This window comes from Marmota marmota, unplaced genomic scaffold (assembly GCF_001458135.2).
Source record: "Marmota marmota marmota unplaced genomic scaffold, marMar, whole genome shotgun sequence".
NCBI classification, from domain to species: domain Eukaryota; kingdom Metazoa; phylum Chordata; class Mammalia; order Rodentia; family Sciuridae; genus Marmota; species Marmota marmota.
Genome location: NW_026000026.1, coordinates 78,631,022 through 78,643,466, shown reverse-complemented (window position 1 = coordinate 78,643,466; position 12,445 = coordinate 78,631,022). Strand labels below are relative to the sequence as shown.

Below are 12,445 nucleotides of genomic sequence, written 5' to 3'. Positions count from 1 at the left end.
TTTGAATTCACAATCTTTCTGTATCAGCCTCCTGAGCCACTGGCATTACAGACATTGGCCACCCCTCCCAGCGGTTCTATAGTTTTCATTACAGAGGTCTTTCACACCCCCTTGGTTATATTTTCTTTTCAGTTGCTGCTGTTGTGTCATTGTTGTTGTTTTTGTTTTTTGAGGTTATTGTGAATAGGGTAGTTTTCCTGATTCTATTCTCAGTAGATTCACTATTGGAGTATAGGAAGGCTACTGATTTATTCATATAGATCTTATATCCTGATACTTTGCAAAATTTGTTTATCAGCTCTAGAAATTTTCTGGTGGAATGTATTGGGTCTTCTAGATATAGAAGCAAGTTGTCAGCAATCAGAAATAATATGACTTCTTCTTTTGCTATTTGTAATCCTTTAATTTCCTTCTCTTGTCTGATTGCTCTGGCTGGAGTCTCAAGAGCTACATTGAATTGGAGAATGAGAGTTGACATCATTGGTTTGTTCCTGATTATAGGCGAAATGCTCTTAGTTTTCATCCATTCACTATGATGTTGACTATGAATTTGTCATATATAGCCTTTATGTTGTTTCTTCCATCCTTAGTGGTTTGTTGTTGTTGTTGTTGATGATGATGTTTTTGGTGATGCTGAGGATCGAACCCAGGGCCTTATGCAAGTGAGGCAAACACTCTACCAACTGAGCTATATCCTCAGCCACTCTTCAGGTTTTGTTTTGTTTTGTTACTTGTATAATTATGAAGTGATATTATATTTTCTCAAAAACTTTTTCTGAATCTATGCATATAATTATATAATTTTTGTTCTTGATTAATGTTTATATGATGTATTACATTTATTAATTTGTGTGTTAAACCATCCTTGGAATGAAAACCATTTGATCATGGTGCTTGATCTTTTTAATATGTTGCTGGAAATGATTTATAAGTATTAAATTAAGCAATTTTGCTTCTAAGTTTATCAAAATGTTGTTCTATAATTCTCTTTCTTTGTGTGCTTTATCTAATTTTGGCATCAGGGTGATACTAGCCTCAAAGAATGAGTTTGGGAGTGATCCTTCCTATTGTGTTTCATGGAATAATTTTCCGATTATAGGGTTTAATTCTTCTTTAAAGATTTGGTAACATTCACGGGTAAGTCCACCTGCTCCTGAGCTTTTCTTTGTTGGGAAGAGTTTAGTTACTGTTAGAATCTCATGGCTTGTTACTGGTCTATTTGGGTCTTCTCTACCATCTTTTAACATATATGTCTAAATATTTTTTCATGTCTTCCAGATTTTTCTATTTTAATATATTCAAAATTTTCCATAATGATCCTCTGGATTTCCGTGGTGTTTTTTGTAATATCCCTCTTTCATCTCTAATTATATTAATTTAGGGTTTTTTCTCTTTTTGATTTAGTTAGTGTTACTAAGAATTTATCAATCTTATTTATCTTTTCCAATAACCATATCTTTATTTCATTAATTCTTCGTATTGTTCTTTTAGCCTCTATTTATTAATTTCAGCTCTAATCTTTATTATTTTCTTTCTTCTACTTGTTTGAAATTTGCTTTGTGCTTGTTTTCCTAAGACCTTGAGATACATTATCAGGTTATTTATTTGAGATCTTCTGATTTTTTTTTTTTATGTGAACATTTATAGCAGAGCTATAAACTTCCCTGTTATAACTACATTCACTCTGTCCCAAAGATTCTGATATGTTGTGTTTTTATTCTCATTTAATTCTAAAACCTTTTTAGAGTTCTCTCCTTATTTCCTCAATGATCTACTCAGCATTCAAATGTTCAATCTCCATGTGTGTATAGTTTTCATTTTTTCCCCATCCTGTTGATTTCTAATTTTATTCCATATGATCCTATAAGGGTCAATGAATTATCTTCATTTTTTTGTATTTGCTAATATTTGCTTTATGGTCTAGTATGATGCATTTTGGAGAAAGTTTTATGATTTACTGAAAAGAAAGTATATTTTAGATGTTGTTTGATAGAACATTGTGTAGACATAGTCGATTTTAAGTGTAGTTAAACTCTATGATATCTATTTATTTTATCTCTGAATGACCTATCTATTAGTGAGAATAGTTTTTTGGCATCACCCCACTTTTATTGTATTAGGGCCACTTGTACCTTTATGTTGAGTAGTGCTTATTTTATGATTTGTGTACACTGATGTTCTTGGCATAAATATTTACAATCACTATATGTAGATGTTGTTGTGTTTTTTTTTTCCTTTGCCAATATGTAATGAAATTCTTTTTCTTTTCTGAATAATTTTGGCTTAAAGTCTGCTTTGTAGATGTAAGAATAGTTACTTCTGCTTGCTTTCAAGTTCCATTTGCATGTCATAAATTTCCAGTGAGGTGTGTCTTGCAGACAACATTCAGTAGGGTATCATTTTGTAATCCAATCTGCCCACTTGTGTGTTTTAGTTGAATTAATTTACATTCAGTGTTATAAGAAGCATGTGCTAGTTCCTGTCATTTTGTTTGATTCATACTGATTCTTCTTTGCCTATCTGTTCTTCTAATGAGATATATTCTATTTCATGCTCTTATGGTTGCTTTTATCTTCGACTATGTGTAGGATTCCTTTAAGTATCTTCTTAAGTTGTGACTTAGTGGTAATGAATAACTTTCATTTAATGGTTATCTTGGAAGACTTATTTCTTCTTGAATTCTGAAAGATAATGTTGCTGGATATTGCAATCTATTTTGTTTCAGGCTTGAAATACATTGTTCTATGCCCTCCTGACCTTTCAAGCTTCTGCTAATAAAAATGCTATCATTCTGATAGATTTTTTTTTATAAGAAACTTGGTGTTTCTCTCTTGTGGCTTTTAAAATCCTTTCCTGAATCTGAATTGTAGACATTTTAGCTATTATATGTCACGGAGATGTTCTTTTTCAGCTCTGTCTCTTTGGAGTTCTAAATGCTTATAGCACCTGCATATCCAACCCATTTCCAAGATAGGAAAAATTTCACTATTATTTCACTTAATAAAATTTCTTTGCTACTATCCTATACTCTATCCTTCCTTGAGACCAATGAGACTTAAGTTTCTCCTTAGTGTTGTTACAGAGCTCTTGAATATTCTGTTCATACTTTATTCTTTATATAGTGTCTGGGTGTTCTAGTTCATCTACCTTATATTTTTAAATTTTTTTTTGTAGTTGTGGATGGACAGAATGTCTTTATTTTATTTATTTTTATGTGGTGCTAAGGATCACACCCAGTGCCTCATATTATACACTAGGCAAGTGCTCTGCCACTGAGCTACAGTCCCAGTTCTCAACCACCTTATCTTTGAGCCCTGATTGTTTTTTTTTTTAATCTGATAGAATTAGTCTATTGCAGAAACTTTCCACTGAGTTTTTAAATTTAAATAATTTTTAAATTATTGTGCCTTTCATTTCCAAGGTTATCTGTTTGGTTGTTTTTCATAATCTCTGGGTCTTTCTTGAAAAGCTTTCTCATAAACTGTAAGCCTTCCTGAGCTCATTCCTTGGTTCTTTTAATTCACTGCTTATTTTAATCATCAATTTTTAAAATTCTCAGCCTGGAATTCTCTACACTTCATTTTCTATGGATTTAGTTGTAGACAATTCTGAATTTTTGGAGGCAGCATCACTCACCTTGTCCAAACTTCTATGTTTTTAACCCCCCAGCTCTGCTTTCAGAGGAAAAAACTAAACATCAGTAGGAGCTGCAGCATGAAAGCAAATCATATGCCAATATATAATAAAAAATTGTTGAAATGTTCTTACAACTTAATTGATTAAAGAGAAGAAAGAGAGAAGTAAATATACAGAAATGACTGAAAGTGGGCTGGGGTTCTATCTCAGTGGTAGAGCACTTGCCTAGCATGTGTGAGGCACTGGGTTTGATTCTCAGCACCACATAAAAATAAATAAATGAAATAAAGGCCCATCAACAACTAAAACATATATTTGTTATTTTTAAAAAAGAATTGACTGAAATTAGGCAATAAAAACGTTAAATTAATGTCAAACTATATATAAAATAGAAAGGGAAAAAAGGAAAAGGGAAAAGAATTTAAAAAACAAAACTTTGAAGAAGGGAAAAGAATTTAAAAAACAAAACTTTGAAGAAGGGAAAAGAGAGAAAATGAGAAGAGAAAAAAGAAAAGGAGAGGAATAAAAATTAGAGGGAAAAAAATAAAAATACAAATTAATAAATTTAATGAATTTTTTAAATACTTAAAATAGATAAAAATGTGAAGTAACTAGTCATGCCAGGAAACCAAATGAATCAACATAGAAGACAATAAAGGTGGGAAAAATAAATAAATAAAACTAAAGTATTTAGGATAAAGAGACTTCTTTTAGATACTTCTAGTTTTGAAATTCACCTGGTGTCAGGGACTTGACCAATGTCCAAGCTCTGGTGGCATTCCCTGTGTCTGACTGTAAGGGTGAAGGCAGCAACCCAGAACCACTCAGTTCTGCATTGAAGTGAAGAGCTGTGTGTGACTTTATTTTCTACATCTAGATCAGTCTCTTGCTTCAGAAACTGCATGGAGCTCAGCCACAACCTGTCTTCCTTGTTTTCTCTCTGCCATCCTCCAAATCTAGGTAACTCTAGGTGGTCTACCGTAGGCCTGTGAGCCAGCAGGCACATGAGGGCCTCCCCAGCCCAGTAGAGAGGTCTCTGCTTGGCACAGGCAGAAGTTCTGTGTTCATGAGGATTTCTTTGTGAGTGAGGAGAAGCACTCTAGGCCTGGGTTTAATCACAAAGTCTTCTCCACCCTCTCCCACGGGAACATAGACAACTTTGAAAATTCTGTGGCTGGCCTAGGAACCTCTGGATCCCAGGTCTTGCAGAGGGGCTGGTACCTGGACTCCCCTTTTCTAATAGAACACATTCTAGCATGGGCAGGTGCTTTGAAGGCTGGCTCCATTCCCTCTGCCAGTCAGCCGAGGGTTTGCTGGCTTGGCCCCATAGCAATCTCACCATATAAATTACTCACGCGGCTTGCTATGAGTTATTCCTCAGAGGCAGTATTTGCTGTGATCTCCAGGGGAAATGTAGATGTGAAGCACTATGTTCCCCTGAGGTACAGGCTTAGTCATGATTCCAACAAAATAGTTCCTCACCACAGTTTTCTGCTTTTAAATTTAGAAAAGTAGAATACTTCCCTGAGAAGTCCCTGTTCAGCTAAACTCAGACTAACTTTCTCTTCTGCTCCTGCTGACATAACAATTTTGTCAAACATGCCTCTCCTTCTCCCCCTTTGTGCCACTCCCCTCTGACCTCCTGCAGTACCACAGAGGCCAGTGCAAATCTGATTAACTCTTCCTTACTCTCTACTCCAGTAACCAGAGTCTCTGAGCCTCTCCAAGTCACTCTGGCTGTCCACAACTGGATCTCTTGGTCACCTACCTCACGGAGTAGGTGTTCTGCAGTTGTTTCCCTTCTAATCATGGAAGGACTGGGAAGTGAAGTCTGTCTCTACTCTGCCATCTTGCCTCTCTTCCCCACATGGCTTTTGCCCTGTGGTAATTATAGTCAAAAGTACAATACAATGAGGTAAGGTATATAAAAGAGAATTCTTGTGCTAGCTGGATCAGGAGAAAGAAAAAGAAAAGATCAGCAAGAGAAACAATACACAACACACATAACCCTTTAGTACTACTCATGTGGAAAAAAGTACAAGTCCATGTACTCTATCAATCTGGCATGTACAATTGAAATTAAGAAATGTTATGCTATCCGTGGATACTCATAGAATATATAATACTTTGGAAAACTCACAATGTTGACAATAGAAATCAATCATCAGACTTTTATTGAACTTCCCTTCTAGTCCAACCCTCTGTAATTACAGACATATCTGAAGTTATTGCTCTCAACTATTTGCTATATGACAATTCTTTCACTCTAATTGCAATAATTGTTCTGGAAAAACAATTTTACTAGGCAGCATATTCTCAAGAAGATATATGTTGAATGCTCCTTGAACATGTAATGGAGGGGAAAAAAAGAGTTTAATGCCTTATGATACTTTTATGTTTAATTTCATTTAGTTTTTCTAATAGATAATCTATCACACAAATTATATTATGCTTTCAATCAATGTTCATTTTCCTTATTTAACTGAGATCAACCTGCAAAGAGCAACAGAATTCTCTTCAGTTGAGAAATAATGATACAACAGAGTTTGTAGTTAACTTGTTTACTAGTAAAATAGGGTCATGAGTAATCTGATCAAGCAAGAAAAGAGAAAAAAAAGGACCCGTGCCTCATCTTCCCTCTGTCTCATATGCGACCACAAAGAGGTTGCGCTGTTGAGCTCTCAGCATGTGCAGCCCATTGGTCTGTATGTCTTGGCCACATAGGAAGTTCCAATTTGGTCTTGATCAAGAAACAAATAAGGACAGGTGTTTAAGTGAGGCCTCTCACTTCTCCAACCTTGGCCTCCTTCCTAGTGGAGCATATTATCAAGAGAGTCTGAACCTTGCCCTCCAGCTCTGCCTTTGACTTGAGCTTTGAACTTTAGTTAGTGCTTCTCTGGAATCAGTACTGACCTCTCAGCTTTTTTTTTTTTTTTAACTTCTGAAATCCAATGATTTTAGTAGTTAAAAGTAGAGGTGCTACAACGATTCAAGCCACACTGCTATTTATTGCTTATGTGATGATGGGCAAGTTATTTAAAGTCTGTGCATCTTGATTTCCTCATCTTAAAATAGCACCTTCTTCACAGAGTAACTATGTTAATACACAGTGCATAGATAGCTCTTAGCACAATGACTGATGTGTATAAACCACTCAATGTATATTACCCATTAATATGATAATTACTGTCATTCAGGAGCTTGCCCCCAAATCTCAATCCATTATACTAACCCTATTTTTTGATGTTACCCATAAACTGACTACAATCCTCATATTCTATGTGGCCAGAGTTCCCTACATGTTCCATAGCCCTCTTTTAATCTACTCAGTGGGATCCACCTACCGTGGCTGCTCTGCTCTTCACAGGTTCATCAAGTCTTAAAATCCCCACCCTTCCTGCTCTACCTTGGCTTGCTGGGAGCATTAGCCTTGGTGATGATACAAGCCTGAAATGGATCCGTATACTGGGCTCCTTGCAGAGACTTCTACCACATATTCACAGCATATGGCATGACAACTGGGCTTTGTGCAGAAACAGATTCTGGCTGCCAAGTGGAATTGTCTAATTCAAACTGAAAGACTGAAAGTTTATTTCAACATCCCTGAACCATGCACCAATGCAGTCTTTTTCATTCCAATCTACGCTCACTTTCCACCCACTATTCTCTGAAGTCATGTTACTCAGCTACCTTAACTTCTCTGTGCATGGGAACCTTCCAATTGGCACCAGTGTGTACTCTCAGAAGAGCTGGCCTCATTATCCAGTAAATCCCCAAACTTTTATTGCAAAATCCTTCCAAAGGATGCTCTCTTCTGAGGGATTAGATTATTGCCCTATATCATTTCTGCATTGGTTCTGTAGAAAGTAACTTTAAATTTCTGACACTTTCCATGTTGACTTTGACCAAAAATATCCCTCAGCTATCCTTTCCAAGCAATGCATAAAACAAATTGAACTAGCCTGCTTATTCAGAAGAAAGTTGATGATAATTAAAATGATTATAGTTAAAATAGCAGTAATATGTATTCAGTACTTACTATTTTACTATATATCAAGCCCTGTATCATACAGTTTTCCTGAATTTTCCTGAATACTGAAATACTACTTGAAGGTAACTACCAAATACAATTTATGGTGAGAAATACAAGAATATACAAAAAGAAGGCAGAAATCCAGAGGGTATGTGGACCAAATATCTTTTTGTTACTACAGCTAACATTATCCAGAGAAACATGATTAAAAGTCACTTTTGAGAAGAATACTGATAGTAGACTGTGAAATACCCTTAATATTAAGCTATGGATATGTTTCTGAGTAAGGATTTAAGTAGGAAAGATATGCATTAGCAAGCCTATGTTTTAGAGAGAGTCTTCAAGTACAGAATTTATCATTTAAATGGATAAGGGGAAGAGAATCTAAGGAGGGAGACCTGCTAAGTTGTTTCAACAGAATAGGTAAAAATTATGCAGGTCTGCACTAGAGCTGAGGTGAACAAAATGACCCTAGGGATGGAGAAGCAAGGACAGAGGTGAAAGATGCCGGCTACCAACATTTTATCAAACATAAAAGACTTGGTCTTCAAACACATAAACTTCTTAGGAAAACAAGATATATACAAAACCAAACCAAAAATAATTTAATATTGAGCACTAAGTGGTACAAAAATCCAGGGGAAGAATATATCAACTAAATTTGAAATTCCTGGGGAAGATTTTTAACAGAAGAAACTATGCGAACTCAAGTGAGGAACATCTTGCGATATTTTTGTTTTATTTCGAGATGGGGGTCTCACTAAGTTTCCCATGCTGGACTCAAACACAATCCTCCTACCTCAGCCTCCCAAGCAACTGGGATTACATGTATCTGCCACCATGCCCAGCCATTTTGCAATGTTTAAGCACCTGTTTGGTTGCCACAGCTGAGAGGGATGAGTCCTATTGGCACCTACTGAATAGATGCCAGCAATGCTGATAAACACCCTACTATGCACAGGAAAGCAGTCCTCCAACCTACCCCAGGAAGGAATTATTTGGCCAGAACTGTGAATAGTGCCAAGATTGAGATATCTTCTTAAAATTATAAGCAATTTAATAGACTTTGAAGAAGTTATTTCACTTCTGATCCTGCTTCATCTTCTGTAAAATGGAGCAATAAGGGTGATAGTGTTCATGAAATAATGAAATGAGATTCTGCTTAAACATTTATCATGCCATAAGTGGTCAGTAGCTATAAATATTACTTTTTTTTTCAAAATAGGAAGTTTAGCTGGGTGTGATGGCACTTGCTTATAATCCCAGTTACTCAGGAGGCTGAAGCAAGAAGATTGCAAGTTCAAGGCCTGCCTCAGCAATTTAGTTAGACCCTTTCTCAAAATTAAAAAAAAAAAAATGAAAGAAGGGCTGGGCATGTAGCTCAGTGTTAGTGCACTTGCTTAGCAAATGCGTGGGCTTGGGATCAATCCCCAGTACCAGAAAAGAAGGAACAAATGAATGAATGAAGGTTGGAAGGAAGGAAAAATTTAAAGGACAAGAATTGAATTCAAAATGAAAAATTTCAGCTGATCTGAAGTTACTATCTCTGGGTCCCGGAGTTGAAAATATGTAACCTCATCTCTTACCTCCCTACCAGAATGCCACCACACATTGAACTACTTCACACTTTCATTTTATCAATCATTCTTAGCTTAACGATTTTAAAAGAACTCAAAATCTGCCTCTAGTTTATCTACATCTGGTGATGACATTGTATAAAAAAGGACAATCAGTACGATTCATGTAAACTGTCTTCAGGATCTCTGTCTGCCACTCAGAGGTCACATGCTGTTCAGTATTTGCAGTTCTATTTCTCTTCTGAGCCTCAATCTCCATACTGTAAAGGACATCACATGGTATGATATAGCATCTCTCTTTCAGAATTAATACTCTGTCATTTATTCTTTCTCTCTCTTGTTCCTTATCTCTCCAACATATAATGAGAGTAAGTAATGTGGAAATTCTTTTCTGCAAATAATGTTTGCATTTACCACATTTGCTCCCTTTTCCCCATTTCTAGTGGCAGCACACTGAAGTAACACTCAATAGCTTTAAAAAAATATATTACAATAGACTTAATTGGACTCCCTGCCTCTAGCCTTTCTCTTTCAATCCATTCTACTACCACATGCATCTTCTTAGCAAACTTCCTTTCTATGACACTCCTGCTCAGAACTCTTCAATGGTTCCTTACTGCATGTCTCATTCGCTAAAAGTCTTCCACCTGGTATCCAAGGCTCTCTGTGATCAAACAAATCTTCCTTTTCAGGGACATCTCCCCTGGCTTTCCTTTATGTACTACTCCTAGTCCAGGCATACTTGTCTCCTCACCAGTACCCCAGCATTATTCATTCCTGCTTCTTTTGTTTACATTGTTTTGCCCTTTTAAATACTTTTATGCACATACAACCCTACCACTGTCGTTCCAGTGAAATGAACTGAGGATTTACTTGGACACAGTTGGCATATGGAACATAATGGAAAACAACAGAGTTTGCAGTCTGGTGGGAGAGACTGACATTTATCAAGTAATCATATACACAAATGAGAAATTGTAGCTGTGTTGAGTACTACGACTCCTAAGCACCATGGGCTATAAGAAAGTAAAGTAAGATTCGACCTGATTGATGAGCAGTGTTTGTGAGAAGGTGGGAGTTTCCAGACAAAGGTCAATTGAGCTTAGGTCCAAAAAATGAGCTACCTGGACCAGGAGATGAAGAAGCCCACTGAAAGCAAGCACAGCAGGCTCTGAAACAAAGCTGGTTCCCTTCTTACCTATCTATAAATGAAAACTTTAAAAATAAAAATTCAAACTTATATGGAGTTTGTTTTGTTTGTACAGAAACGTAATGGTTACTAAATCATTCTATTTTGAAGGGTATGCAATGCTAACTGTCCTGTTCTAGGGACAGAACTTGGAGTAAAATCATGGCCATCTGATCCCTAGTGAGGAATTTTTCTCTCTAACTGCCGTCACTGCCCCTGCCCCTGCAGGTTTCAAAGTCTATTCACCTCCACTCAGCAAGCAGCGCAAGTGTGACTTTTTACCCTTACAGCCTTCTCAGTCCTCTCTGTCAAATGAAAAACAACTGGAACAAAATCATGGGATCCTACAAATCAGGAAAGTATCTGCAACATGAGACAACAAAGCATCACATCAAAAACAGTTCATAAAATTGTTAAGAAAAACAATGAGAATTCATTCAATTAAAAAGTTAATAAAATCCCTGCAAAAGAAGCACAAGTTGTTAGATACAAAATAAAACATCAGACTTTACTAGAATTAAAAAAAAAATGCAAATAAAATGGAAGGCCCCTTCTATTATAAACTGTTATGGGGAGCCGCTTCAGAAAGCACTCTAAGTCCAAATTCAAATCAAAGAGAGCTTTATTTACCTGGCCAGGGACTGTCACCCACCCATAGAGACTGAAGCTCTGTGGGAGAACAGCAACTTTCTGATCAGTGTCTTGAGAATTTAAGAACAAAAACTACAATTTAGTGGCTTTCTTGGCGTCATGTAAGCAAACCAATCACAGAAGTTAAATAAGTAATTAGGGGGACCTGTGGGCTCTAAGCAGGACTGGAATTTTCCAGTCAGCAAGCAAGCAAGATACAGAAGCTAAAAAAAGCAGTCAGCTTTGCAACTCAGTTAACTGCATTGCATCCTGGATTTGAGCAGGTGTTAGACAACTGTACCCTGAATTTCAGCAGTGGCCAGCCCAGCGGGGGTGAAAATCTACTTCAAAGTCGTGTAGAACCATAATTGTACTCAAACCCAGGGTGTAGCTCACCATGACCACCACCATAGCCTGAATTGGGTACATTCTGTGGGATACAAAATACAAAAAAGCAATGTTTTTTTAAATAAGAAAAACAGCTTTCATTTCAGTTTCTCAGAAAGAGATCTTGTAACAGTTATTTTATAGAAGGCAGCAAAATGGAATTTCAGGCCTGTCTATGACAGTTCTTGCTTTATAATTGTCTTATCTCACTTATAGAAATCTTATATCTATAATCTATTTTTATTAATCCATAATCTATCACTTACACTCTTATTGATTGTATTTATTAGTTTATACCACAACAAAACTAGTATTCTCAAATATATAATAAAAGGAAAAACTATCAAATTTGCCACCAAAAATTAGCATCCTTAGCATTATAATAAAAATTGCAAACGTATATAATTATAGTAATGGTGATATGTGTTTTAAGTACTTTTATCCACTAATCTAAATATTTTCCATGTATTAACTGCATGAAGTAGGTACTATTATGATTCTTACGTTAGAGATGACATACATGATGTGCAAAAAGTTTGAGTAGCTCTCCCAAGATCACTAATAGAGTGATACAACCACTCTGAAAAATCGCCTAGATGCTATACAGTAAGAAAATTTAAAGCATCAGTATTTGACATGGCATAACTGTAAATAAATTTTTGTGAAAAAAATGTATTTTAAAAAGTATCATTCCAATTATTGCTAATTTTTTTCACTGCTATAGATGTAACTAGTGAAGCAAAAGAGTGAAAAAATAAAAGCAATAGTAGAGAAATTATTGAATCAGTCTATCTCTATGACAAAATACATCAGCCTTCTAAAATAGTATGAATAACAAACACTTGACTAATGTAGGAAAATGTTCTAGAATATTATTGAATATGTTAAGGGTTAAAAATAATCTAAGATCATATATTATTATGATTGTAATTTCAACTTTGCTTTTTGAAAGTACTCAGTAAATACTTAAATGCATTTCCAAAGACACACAAT

The 12,445-nt window shown here is 35.8% G+C and overlaps 1 protein-coding gene across 8 annotated transcripts in view; it reads right to left on the bottom strand.

The window, feature by feature from the left end:
- The window catches only part of Spink5 (serine peptidase inhibitor Kazal type 5), a 175,680-nt gene extending 164,507 nt beyond the window's left edge, over positions 1 to 11,173 (bottom strand). For 3 of the 8 annotated variants that reach the window (XM_048811751.1, XM_048811758.1, XM_048811757.1), the window contains exon 1: positions 11,066 to 11,172. The gene's annotated coding sequence lies outside the window, so the exon portion shown is untranslated. Of the gene's footprint in view, positions 1 to 4,991; positions 5,007 to 11,065 lie in introns of those variants that run through there. The other 5 variants (XM_048811756.1, XM_048811753.1, XM_048811754.1 and 2 more) reach the window with 3 other exon arrangements.
- Between the last annotated feature and the right edge of the window lie 1,272 nt (positions 11,174 to 12,445).